The sequence below is a fragment of the Poromitra crassiceps genome (genome assembly GCF_964638095.1).
Source record: "Poromitra crassiceps genome assembly, chromosome: 3".
NCBI classification, from domain to species: domain Eukaryota; kingdom Metazoa; phylum Chordata; class Actinopteri; order Beryciformes; family Melamphaidae; genus Poromitra; species Poromitra crassiceps.
Genome location: NC_139625.1, coordinates 45,743,496 through 45,753,835, shown reverse-complemented (window position 1 = coordinate 45,753,835; position 10,340 = coordinate 45,743,496).

The window sequence follows — 10,340 nt, the reverse complement described above, 5'->3', positions numbered from 1 at the left end:
GACGTGGCGTTTGGACTCAATCCAGAAGGGCAGAAGAAAGTCACTCACACCGACTATGTGAAGAAACTGAGAGAAAATCTGCAAGAAAACTACAGGCTTGCAATTGAACACAGTGAAAAGTCTGCTCAACGCAACAAGCAGAGGTATGACCTCAAAGTCAGAGAGTCTATCCTTGTAGAAGGAGACCGTGTCCTCGTCAAAAATGTCTCAATACGAGGTAAACACAAGATCGCAGACAGATGGAGCAGTACTGTGTACAAAGTTGTAAAGCACATAGCAGATTCCCCAGTCTACGTTGTAGCTCCAGTAAAGTCGGACGGTCCAGAGAGGACACTGCACCGAGACTTGCTGTTGCCCTGCGGGTTTCTAGCTCCCTCCATTCAAGATGAAGTGGAACAAGTAAAGGAAAAGAGAGGAAAAGATCAAACTCCTCAGGAAAGCAAATCACCTCAAGAGGAAGGGGAACCAGAGCAACAGTGTGAAACTGAAGCGGAAGTGGAGCACTACTATCCACACACCACTCAGGAGAATATCACAATCCCAACAGTAACCATTGTCCATGAAATCCCTCAAGCACAAGTAAACTCAAATAGAGGGGATAACCAAGATGGAATGAGCATTGAAAAGTCAAATCTGAACCCAGAGGCCGATGCATTCCAGCCCATGGGAAACCTGGAAGGGGAAAATCTTGAAGAGGAAAAAGACGTAGCTGTTGAAAGAAACTCACCTGTTGAAAGAAGCTCATCTGTTGGAGGTGGTTCAGGAGTCAAAGGTGACATAGTCCAAGATGAATCTGAAAGAGAAAACACGGTTGACACAAACAAAGGAAATATCGAGGAAAATGATGATATGGAAGAAGTGGAACTTGAAGAGGAATCTGGAATGGAGGAACGGGATGCAAATCAGTCCTCAGCTGTCGAAGAGGATCCTGTTCGGGAAGAAACAGAAAATTCAGAGGTTAGAAGATCAACAAGACAAAGAGCAGAGCCTAACAGACTAAAATACACCACACTAGGCAATCCCTTCGTCTTAGTTATGCACTCTCTTCTTAACAGCCTAGACCAAGTCTTTACACAAGCTCTGGATTTTACTCCTACCCCTGACATTAGTCAACTTACGCCTATGTAAATGTCAACATGCAGAGACGCATGTAGATTCAGGAGGGGAGGATGTAACCCACATTAGTTTTACCACTTAAACTACCGTAAAATACCAATTAGAAGCCGACTTCCAAATTGCCGCGGGTCCCATATATAAGCGGGGTCTGGATACATATTTTGTACATAAAAGCAGGTCCCAATTTGACGCCCGGTTAGTTTTTTCAATGTTTTCTTTTTACCTTTGCGACATCCTGTTGAATGCATCTCCCAAACACAACGAAGAAGAAAAATCGGATGAAGAATACGAACAACGAGGAAACGGGAACAACGAGAAAAAAAAACACATGCACGAAACTTGCTGATCAAAATTCGTTTTCCGTCAACATCTGATGATTCTGAAAATTGTGTAGGCATTTCCTGAAGATTTTTATACACTAAAACCGACATCTCTGGTGTAATAATTATTTTGAGAAATGTGCCTATGGTATATTTCCCTGCCAGCGGGCATAGAAGTCCGCTTCTAATTGGTATTTCACCGCACTTTCACATGTGCGCTACTGAAGAGGGTAGGCTCCGTGAGTGATGAACAGCGGAGGAGGCAGCGCATGCAGCCAGCGGAGGAGGCAGCGCATGCAACAAATAATCTGCTCACATGATGATCATGTTCTCTCACCTTCAGCGGAGAAAGTTTAGTGGTAAATACCGGTAGGTCACAGTTCAGCTCAAATTTTATTTGATTTCATGTACAGGCCAGAACTGGCATGCAATGTGCTCTGCTGCGCTGAGAGGGAGGCGCGGCTCTCCCCATAGACAAGCAATCGTGTGGGGTGCTGTAGCCAACTCATTAAAATAAATGGTTTAAATAAACAATTTCATACTATTTACAATCTTTGCTGAGCAATATTTTTGTACAAAAATAATTAAAGCAGGTCCCAAACTGCCGCAGGTCCCATATTGACGTGGGGTCTGGCTACATATTTTGTCAATTAACGCCCGGGCTAATAATTGGTATTTTACGGTAACTTGCATTACACTACACTTACAACCTGAGCGTTCCCATTCTCACCAGTAGAGGTGCTATGCGCGCCGCAGCTTCTTTAGACGCCCATTCTTCTTCTCTCGCATTCCAGAGAACATTCCAGAATGCAGAGACGCGCTGAATTTAACGTCACGCAGCTGAAAGATATATCCTCTATCTAAACTCCTAACTTTCTTTAAGTGGATCAGAAAGCATAATCCTTTGGATTTTTTTGTTTTAAGGACGATTCAGACTCCCACCAGCATTTTCTTTTCACTAGTGAGCGATTCTTCGGTGAGTTCACTCTGGCTGAAGCATGTTGTATCACCCTAGCTAATGCTAATGCTAACGGTAGCTAACGTAGCTTCGTTGTAGCCTATAGCTATTTGGTGGATACTGAATGTGCAATGATATGCTTCCTCATGTGTGTATCTTCGAGATTTAATGCTAAAAACCAATCGGAGACAGACTGAATGTATGAATCTATGTGATTTCACCGTGAATGTTGTAGCCAATGTTGCTGTGTTATGTGGTATTGCTAGATAGCCTATGTCATTGAGTTGGGCTAATTCATGTGCGTCTAGGCTACACAGCAAATGCATTGTGTTACTCATCGACATTTAATTCACATTTTGGATAGAAAATATACTGTACAGTACAGATTTTAATTTAGAACAACTACTGCTATATGCAGGTTGGTTTTTTTGATTGCCTTGAAAGACCAGAGCCATAGATGGCGAGCCAAATCCCAGCGAGCATCGTGGAGTGGAGTGTGGGCCAGCACTCGTGGAGGGTGTGACGTCCTGCTTCTTTCTCCATCCTGTCCAGTGAAAGGGAGCAACTCAACTGTCCATCATCTGTTCTCTCACACAGCTAAGATCTTCTCCCCCCCCCCTTTCCAAAAACACAAAATCATACTACCCGGGTAGATGGACACTGACTAAAAAAAACACTGAACACTGACTGGAAACAAAGACAGACAAACTTTATATTTTCTTATTGGCCAAAGTTTATTTTTGTCGTTTACATGTTATATGTTACAAGTGCACTTTACTTTATTCTAAGGAAAAATATGTTTACCTGAATACTTACCTTAGGAATACTTACCTGTTGGGAAAAAATAATAATCCTATGCACTGAAAATAATTCAATACCTTGAATCAGAGTTATATTAGTTATTGCATTTACCGTAAATTTCGGACTATAAGCCGCGGCTTTTTCCCCGTTTTTTGGCCCCTGCGGCTTATATAACGGTGCGGCTTATCTATGGATTTTTTCAGCAAACGGCCACTCGGTGACCTCCAAAATCGATGGATTTTACAGGTTACACAGCTTCATCTGCACATTTTATGTGCATTGCTTTGCTGCTTGTTTTTTCGATTATTTTTTTGTAAAGCACCTTGAATTGCCTTTGTGTATGAAAGGTGCTATATAAATAAAATTTGACTTGACTTGACTTGACATCATTTGGCGGAAATCAACCGGCATCACGGTGAACATGGCGCTCAGCTAGACAGCTGCTACACCAGACCAAACAATATGTTTTAGCGATCTGATCTAAAATGAATAAGGTGACCAGAACCAACTGAATAACTTTAAAGAGTGGGGCGAATGTCTGCTGGAAGAAGCACAAGACTGAAAACCAGTAAGCAGAAAGAAAAGAGACGAAGCAATCACCGCCATGAATGAGGAAATGACTCACCTGCTGGAGGCTGGAGATACACGGCTTGGGCTTAACTTTTACTCCGTGAAACACTATCGATTAAGTCCGACATCGCTCAGAGGTTTTGAGCAGCTTGAAAACAAGTTTGAAAACGTGCAGAAGTCCATCCACTCACTCACTAAAGAAAATAAGGCAACCGTGAACAGAGTTTCTAATGCGGAAAAGCGCATCAGCGCACTGGAGGACAAAAACAACACAGTGAGTCCGAAAATAGGTAAAATGCAAAAACAAATCGAAACCCTGCACACGCAGGTTGATGACTTAATCAGCAGGAGTAAAAGAAATAACATTCGCCTGATCAATGTAAAAGAGGAGCTGAGATTGGTGACATGGACGCTTTCCTTGGCAAAATCCTGTGTTACATCCTGGACCTGAAGGAAGGCGAGAAACCACAGTGGACAGGGCACACCGGGCGCCTCGGCCACGTCCAGACCCCGGCCTGACACCGAGGGCCATCTTCATCCGCCTACTCCGCTGGCCCGACCGTCAACTCATCCTCCAGGCTGCGGGGAAGAGAAGGGTACGCGCTTTTTCGTCCGGCAGGACCTCTCCGCGTTGGTGCAACAGAAACGCGCAACATACAACAGCATCATCGAAAAGGTTAAAGTCAATGGATATCGCTCTGGCGTACTGTACCCAGCGAGACTCGTCATAACCATTGATGGACAGCGGCGGAACAAGAGCTCAAAGTGAAACTGCCGAATATCTTTTGAGTTGGACTGGTCAATAGTACTGTGAGTAACTAAAATAAAAAAATAAAAAACGGAATTCTCTCTTCTTTAGCACTCTTTCTAACTATAAATCCACTTCTGTTTTAATTTCCTCTCTTGCCCTCTTTTCACCACACCGCGGACACTGTGTGCACTGTAAAAAAAAACACAGGTGGTGTTGTGTTATGTTGTTTTGTTGAAATGTTAATAAATGGGAGCTTCCTCAAACAGCCATCTCTTTCCCGACAATCCCCTCTGTGCACGAACCCTTACATATGGTAATTAAACATTAAAACACAATTAAAAAAAAAAAAAAAAAACATTAAAACACCTGCGGCTTATAGTCCGGTGCGGCTTATATATGTAACAAACAGGCAATTTTGCTGCTGCGGCTTATACTCCGGTGCGGCTTATAACCCGGAAATTACGGTATATGTAATAAACCTGTGTTTACATTTTTTCTTAAACCTTTGTCCTTGTTCATTCAATTTATCCTCCTTGAGCGTACCTAACGTTACCATTGCCAATAGATACAGCCTAATCAGAATTTGCATTTCTTGATATTATATTGTACTATCCTAAGCTACAGTATAACGGCCCATAAGTGTTACAGCCTATTTTGTGGAGGAAGAATGTTCTCTATCTAAACTCCTAACTTTCTTTAAGTGGATCAGAAAGCATAATCCTTTGGATCTTTTTGTTTTAAGGACGATTCAGACTCCCACCAGCATTTTCTTTTCACTAGTGAGCGATTCTTCGGTTAGTTTTTTTGATTGCCTTAAAAGACCAGAGCCATAGATGGCGAGCCAAATCCCAGCGAGCATCGTGGAGTGGAGTGTGGGCCAGCACTCGTGGAGGGTGTGACGTCCGGCTTCTTTCTCCATCGTGTCCAGTGAAAGGGAGCAACTCAACTGTCCATCATCTGTTCTCACACTCAGCTAAGATCTTCTTCCCCCCCCCCCCCCCCTTTCCAAAAACACAAAATCATACTACCCGGGTAGATGGACACTGACTAAAAAAAACACTGAACACTGACTGGAAACAAAGACAGACAAACTTTATATTTTCTTATTGGCCAAAGTTTATTTTTGTCGTTTACATGTTATATGTTACAAGTGCACTTTACTTTATTCTAAGGAAAAATATGTTTACCTGAATACTTACCTTAGGAATACTTACCTGTTGGGAAAAAATAATAATCCTATGCACTGAAAATAATTCAATACCTTGAATCAGAGTTATATTAGTTATTGCATTTATATGTAATAAACCTGTGTTTACATTTTTTCTTAAACCTTTGTCCTTGTTAGCCTAATCAGAATTTGCATTTCTTGATATTATATTGTACTATCCTAAGCTACAGTATAACGGCCCATAAGTGTTACACAAAGTTGAGGTGGCCTAGTAAAGATAATAATTCTCTTTTTGACAATGCCACCGCCTCCAGCGCACATCTCATAACTTGCCTAATTCTTACTAGCTTGTCTTGAGGCAGGGAAGCCTGCATGAGGTTGCTATCTAAACAGATGCCTAAAAACTCAATCACCTTCAGAGGACCTTGAGTTTTTTCCGCCGAAAGAGGAACTCCTAGACGGTTAAAAACATCTTTCAGCACGTTGATACACCTACCTGGATTGGAGTCGGGAAAATCTACCACTAAAAAATCATCTAGCAGATGAAGAACTAATGGCAGTTTACAATTATTTAATAGAATCCAACAAAGAGCTTCTGACAGAGTGTTAAATATACAGGGGCTACTGCGACAGCTGAAAGTTAGCCTGACGGAAAAATACATTTTCCCCCTCTATTTGACACCAAAAAGGTGCCACTGCGATGGATGGAGCGGCATGACTTTAAATGCATCTGTGATATCTGCCTTTCCTAGCCATGCACCTTTACCTGCCTTTTTAATGAACTGGATCGCGTTGTCAACAGTTGCATAAAATAAAGAGAATGGCGCCAGAGGAATAAGGCTGTTGATGCTTTGAGCACTATTGTCATGAGGAGCTGATAAATCTATAATTAAACGCTTTTTTCCAGAGTACTTCCGAGTTGCTATGCCGATAGGATTGATACGGGATTTAGGAAAGGGGGGGCTATCGAAAGGCCCGAGCATCTTTCTCTACTTCCTTAGCTAGCAGTTTATCAACTACTTCGGGTTCCTTCATAGCAGATTGCAGATTATCACAGATGAGACATTTTATGCAGAAAACATAACCCGGCAAAAAACCCTTGAACAAGACCAGTAATTAAATAATTGACAAAACAACGATTTGGATGCTTTTCCAGTGCTCTCCCCAGTTCTGGAACGTTGACTGGAGTAGAAGGTTTAATCTTTTTTACTTCTTTCCGTCCGGATGTCCGTCTCCGCAGAAGCTGCAAGCATGCATGTATTTACAATTTATGAATTTGCATACATTCTCATTGAAATTTATACAAAGGGGTGTCTGGATGGATGACACGTTATTATACTTATTAAACTTAGAATTCACCATCTTTTTTAACTCATTGAGTGCCAAGGACGAGTATGTTCGTCAATTCAGATACTAACGTAGAGTGCCAAGGACGAGTATGTTCGTCAATTGCGTCTTTTGACGGTGGGACGTGGATCAAAGCCTCAGGCATCTCCTGTACAAATATTGTAGCTATTGAAGGTGTATAACCTATTTTACGGACTCATTAGGTGGCGACAGTGCTCTCCAGATTAGAGAAAGGTCCGGAAAACAGCAGGAAAAAGCCCTGTGATGAAAGAGAAACCGCTCATGCTGCAGCCAGAGCCATATAGATTGCTCTGGCTGCAGCTGACGTTGGCTGCGAACAGCAGTCAATCCGCGCCCACAACTGACCCCCTCTGCCTCTGTCTGTCTGTCTGCATAGTTTCTCCACGCGATTAGCCGCCAGAAAGGCAGCACCCGACGCCGAAGGGCCAAACCATTCTCAGCAGTCCGGTTTGTCGCGCTGGGAGCCGGCGCACAAAAAACGGAGCACTCCGAAAATAGACTGGGTGCGTGTTAGGCTGTGTGTTAGTGTGGGGAGGAGTTTGCAGCTGAGGGGGGGAGAGGGGGGTGGGGCACGCAGGGCACCACACAACTACACCACGTCACTACATCAGAAAATATTATCTTCAGAGTCAGTGAATGTGCTTGAAATGCTTCATTTCACAAAAGGCGGAATAACTCAGCTTCTAATTTGAAACGGCTGAAAACGCTGAAAACAACCTATCTTCTCCGGCTCATAACTAAAGAATGGAAAATGGTATCAATAAACTTTTTTTTGCTGATGATACAATAGAGTCAGCTCGTTCTTTGTGCATGTTCGGTGTTTTGTTTACATAGTAATATCACACAATATTCTGTGGGCCTCGAGAAATCACTGAAAACGCTCTGAAACTCTGGCACTGGGAGCGTCCGTTCTCCAAAAGTGGCTGGCACTCAATGAGTTAACAGAAGAACTGGGCTGAGTCACAGTTCTGGGGCAGAGACTCAACGTGTGCGTAAAGGACCCGCACACAGCACAGGAGAGGGCTTGGTGCCCTGTGAACAGTCTGCTGATGACAGCCACATCCACCACGGCCCAGTCTAATCTCTGGTTGAATTTCTGAATGTACATGGCTGCTTTCTATGGGTACAATATCGGGTCATATCTCTTGATCATTTAACAGAAGTGAAAAACATAAACTTGAACCTGAAAGTCAATACAATGATGTTGAAAAATAAAAATGTTACCTGAAAGTCTCTTATTTTTATCTTGAACTTGAAAAATACCAAAATGTATTCAAAAGTTTTTTTCAGTTAAATTTTTTTTGAGTATTATTTTATTTTTTCAGTTTCAGATTTTTTTTTCCATTCAGATCTTTTATTTTTTTCATTCATGTCTTTTTTTTACAGATTCAAATCATATTTTTTCGGTTTCAGATGTTTTTTTTTTTTCGCTTCTAAGTTTCTCCACTTTCGGTGACGAAAAACTTTCAAGTTTCATTTGACCTCGATCTGACGTGGGGGCGGTGCCCTCAACCGAGAGGGGCGTGGAATAACTGAGTGACAGGTCGCCCCCCTCCCCCCGCCCTCCTGCCCTGTTACATCATCAACCTGCGCTACCAACAACTGCTATAACTTCTGTCTAATAATGGACTGGAGACGTTACTTCAAATCATTGGTTCTTGTTTAATTAGTTTCTCCGACAAGACATCACATACTACAGGCTTGCTGCCATCTCTGAGTCATTCATTCATGTTACTGAAAGTTAACATTGTTTGTTTCTTCTTCTATGGAAAACGTTTCTTCTTCTACAAATCTGTAGACATCTTTACATTAATCTGGGCCATACTGCCGCCTAGTGGCAGGTCAAGGATAAGGTTTCTATTACTTGTATACATCAATATAAATCGCTGGTGAATGTTAGATAAAAGATAAATTCAATTGAAACTATTATGAGCAAATGTCCACAGTGTTCAAGCTCAAATGATCATGATAAACAAATACAACAGAAGCATTGTTTACAATGGCCCAAACACCAGTATCTGCGGGTACCACAGTTCAGGTAATACTACCACCACCACCACCACCACCACCACCACTAGTACTACTACTACTAATAACAATAATAATTACAATTTCTCTGGGAAAAGGACAAACATTACCATGGTAATGTGACATTTAGCTACACTTGGATCATGATGTATCGCGCATCTTCGTCAACGCCCCTTATGAGGATTAAATGTTGAAACTATACTTATTTATATATATATATTTATCTATTTATATGTGTGTGTGTGTGTGTGTGTGCGTGTGTGTGTGTGTGTGTGTGTGTGTGTGTAGGCCTATGTATGTATTTATTTATTTGATTTGAATCTGATACTGTGATTGTTGATTGTTGATTTCTCATGTAGCAAAACTGAGTGTGGGTAACTGCAGCTTGTAACAATTTCCCCCCGGGGATTAATAAAGTCTTTCCGATTCCGATTCCGATTAACACGACAAGTCTTACTTCATTCTTGTTGGCTATCTCTGAGCACAGGTGGTTTTGTCAATACATGTTTGAATATTACATGAATATTCTTAGTTTACAACGGAAGTCATAGGATTATCATAACTATAATAAAGGGAAAAGACACCTTTAGTTGCAGCCCTTATGTCTTGCTGGAAGTAGGGCTTGCCCACTAGACAATGTTAATGTTAAATTGCATGCTGTTTGTTTGTCACACACACACACACACACACACACACACACACACACACACACACACACACACACACACGCACATGCATACATATAAATAGATAAATAAATATATATAAATAAGTATAGTTTCAACATTTAATCCTCATTGATGGCGTTGATGAAGATGCGCGATACATAATGATCCAAGTGTAGGTAAATGTCACATTAACATGGTAATGTTTGTCCTTGTCCCAGAGAAATTGTAATTATTATTGTTATTGTTATTATTATTAGTAGTAGTAGTAGTAGTAGTAGTAGTGGTAGTGGTAGTGGTAGTGGTAGTGGTGGTGGTGGTGGTGGTGGTGGTGGTGGTGGTGGTAGTATTACCTGAACTGTGGTACCCGCAGATACTGGTGTTTGGGCCATTGTAAACAATGCTTCTGTTGTATTTGTTTATCATGATTATTTGAGCTTGAACACTGTGGATATTTGCTCATAATAGTTTCAATTGAAGTTATCTTTTATCTAACATTCACCAGCGATTTATTGATGTATACAAGTAATAGAAACCTTATCCTTGACCTGCCACTAGGCGGCAGTATGGCCCAGATTAATGTAAAGATGTCTAC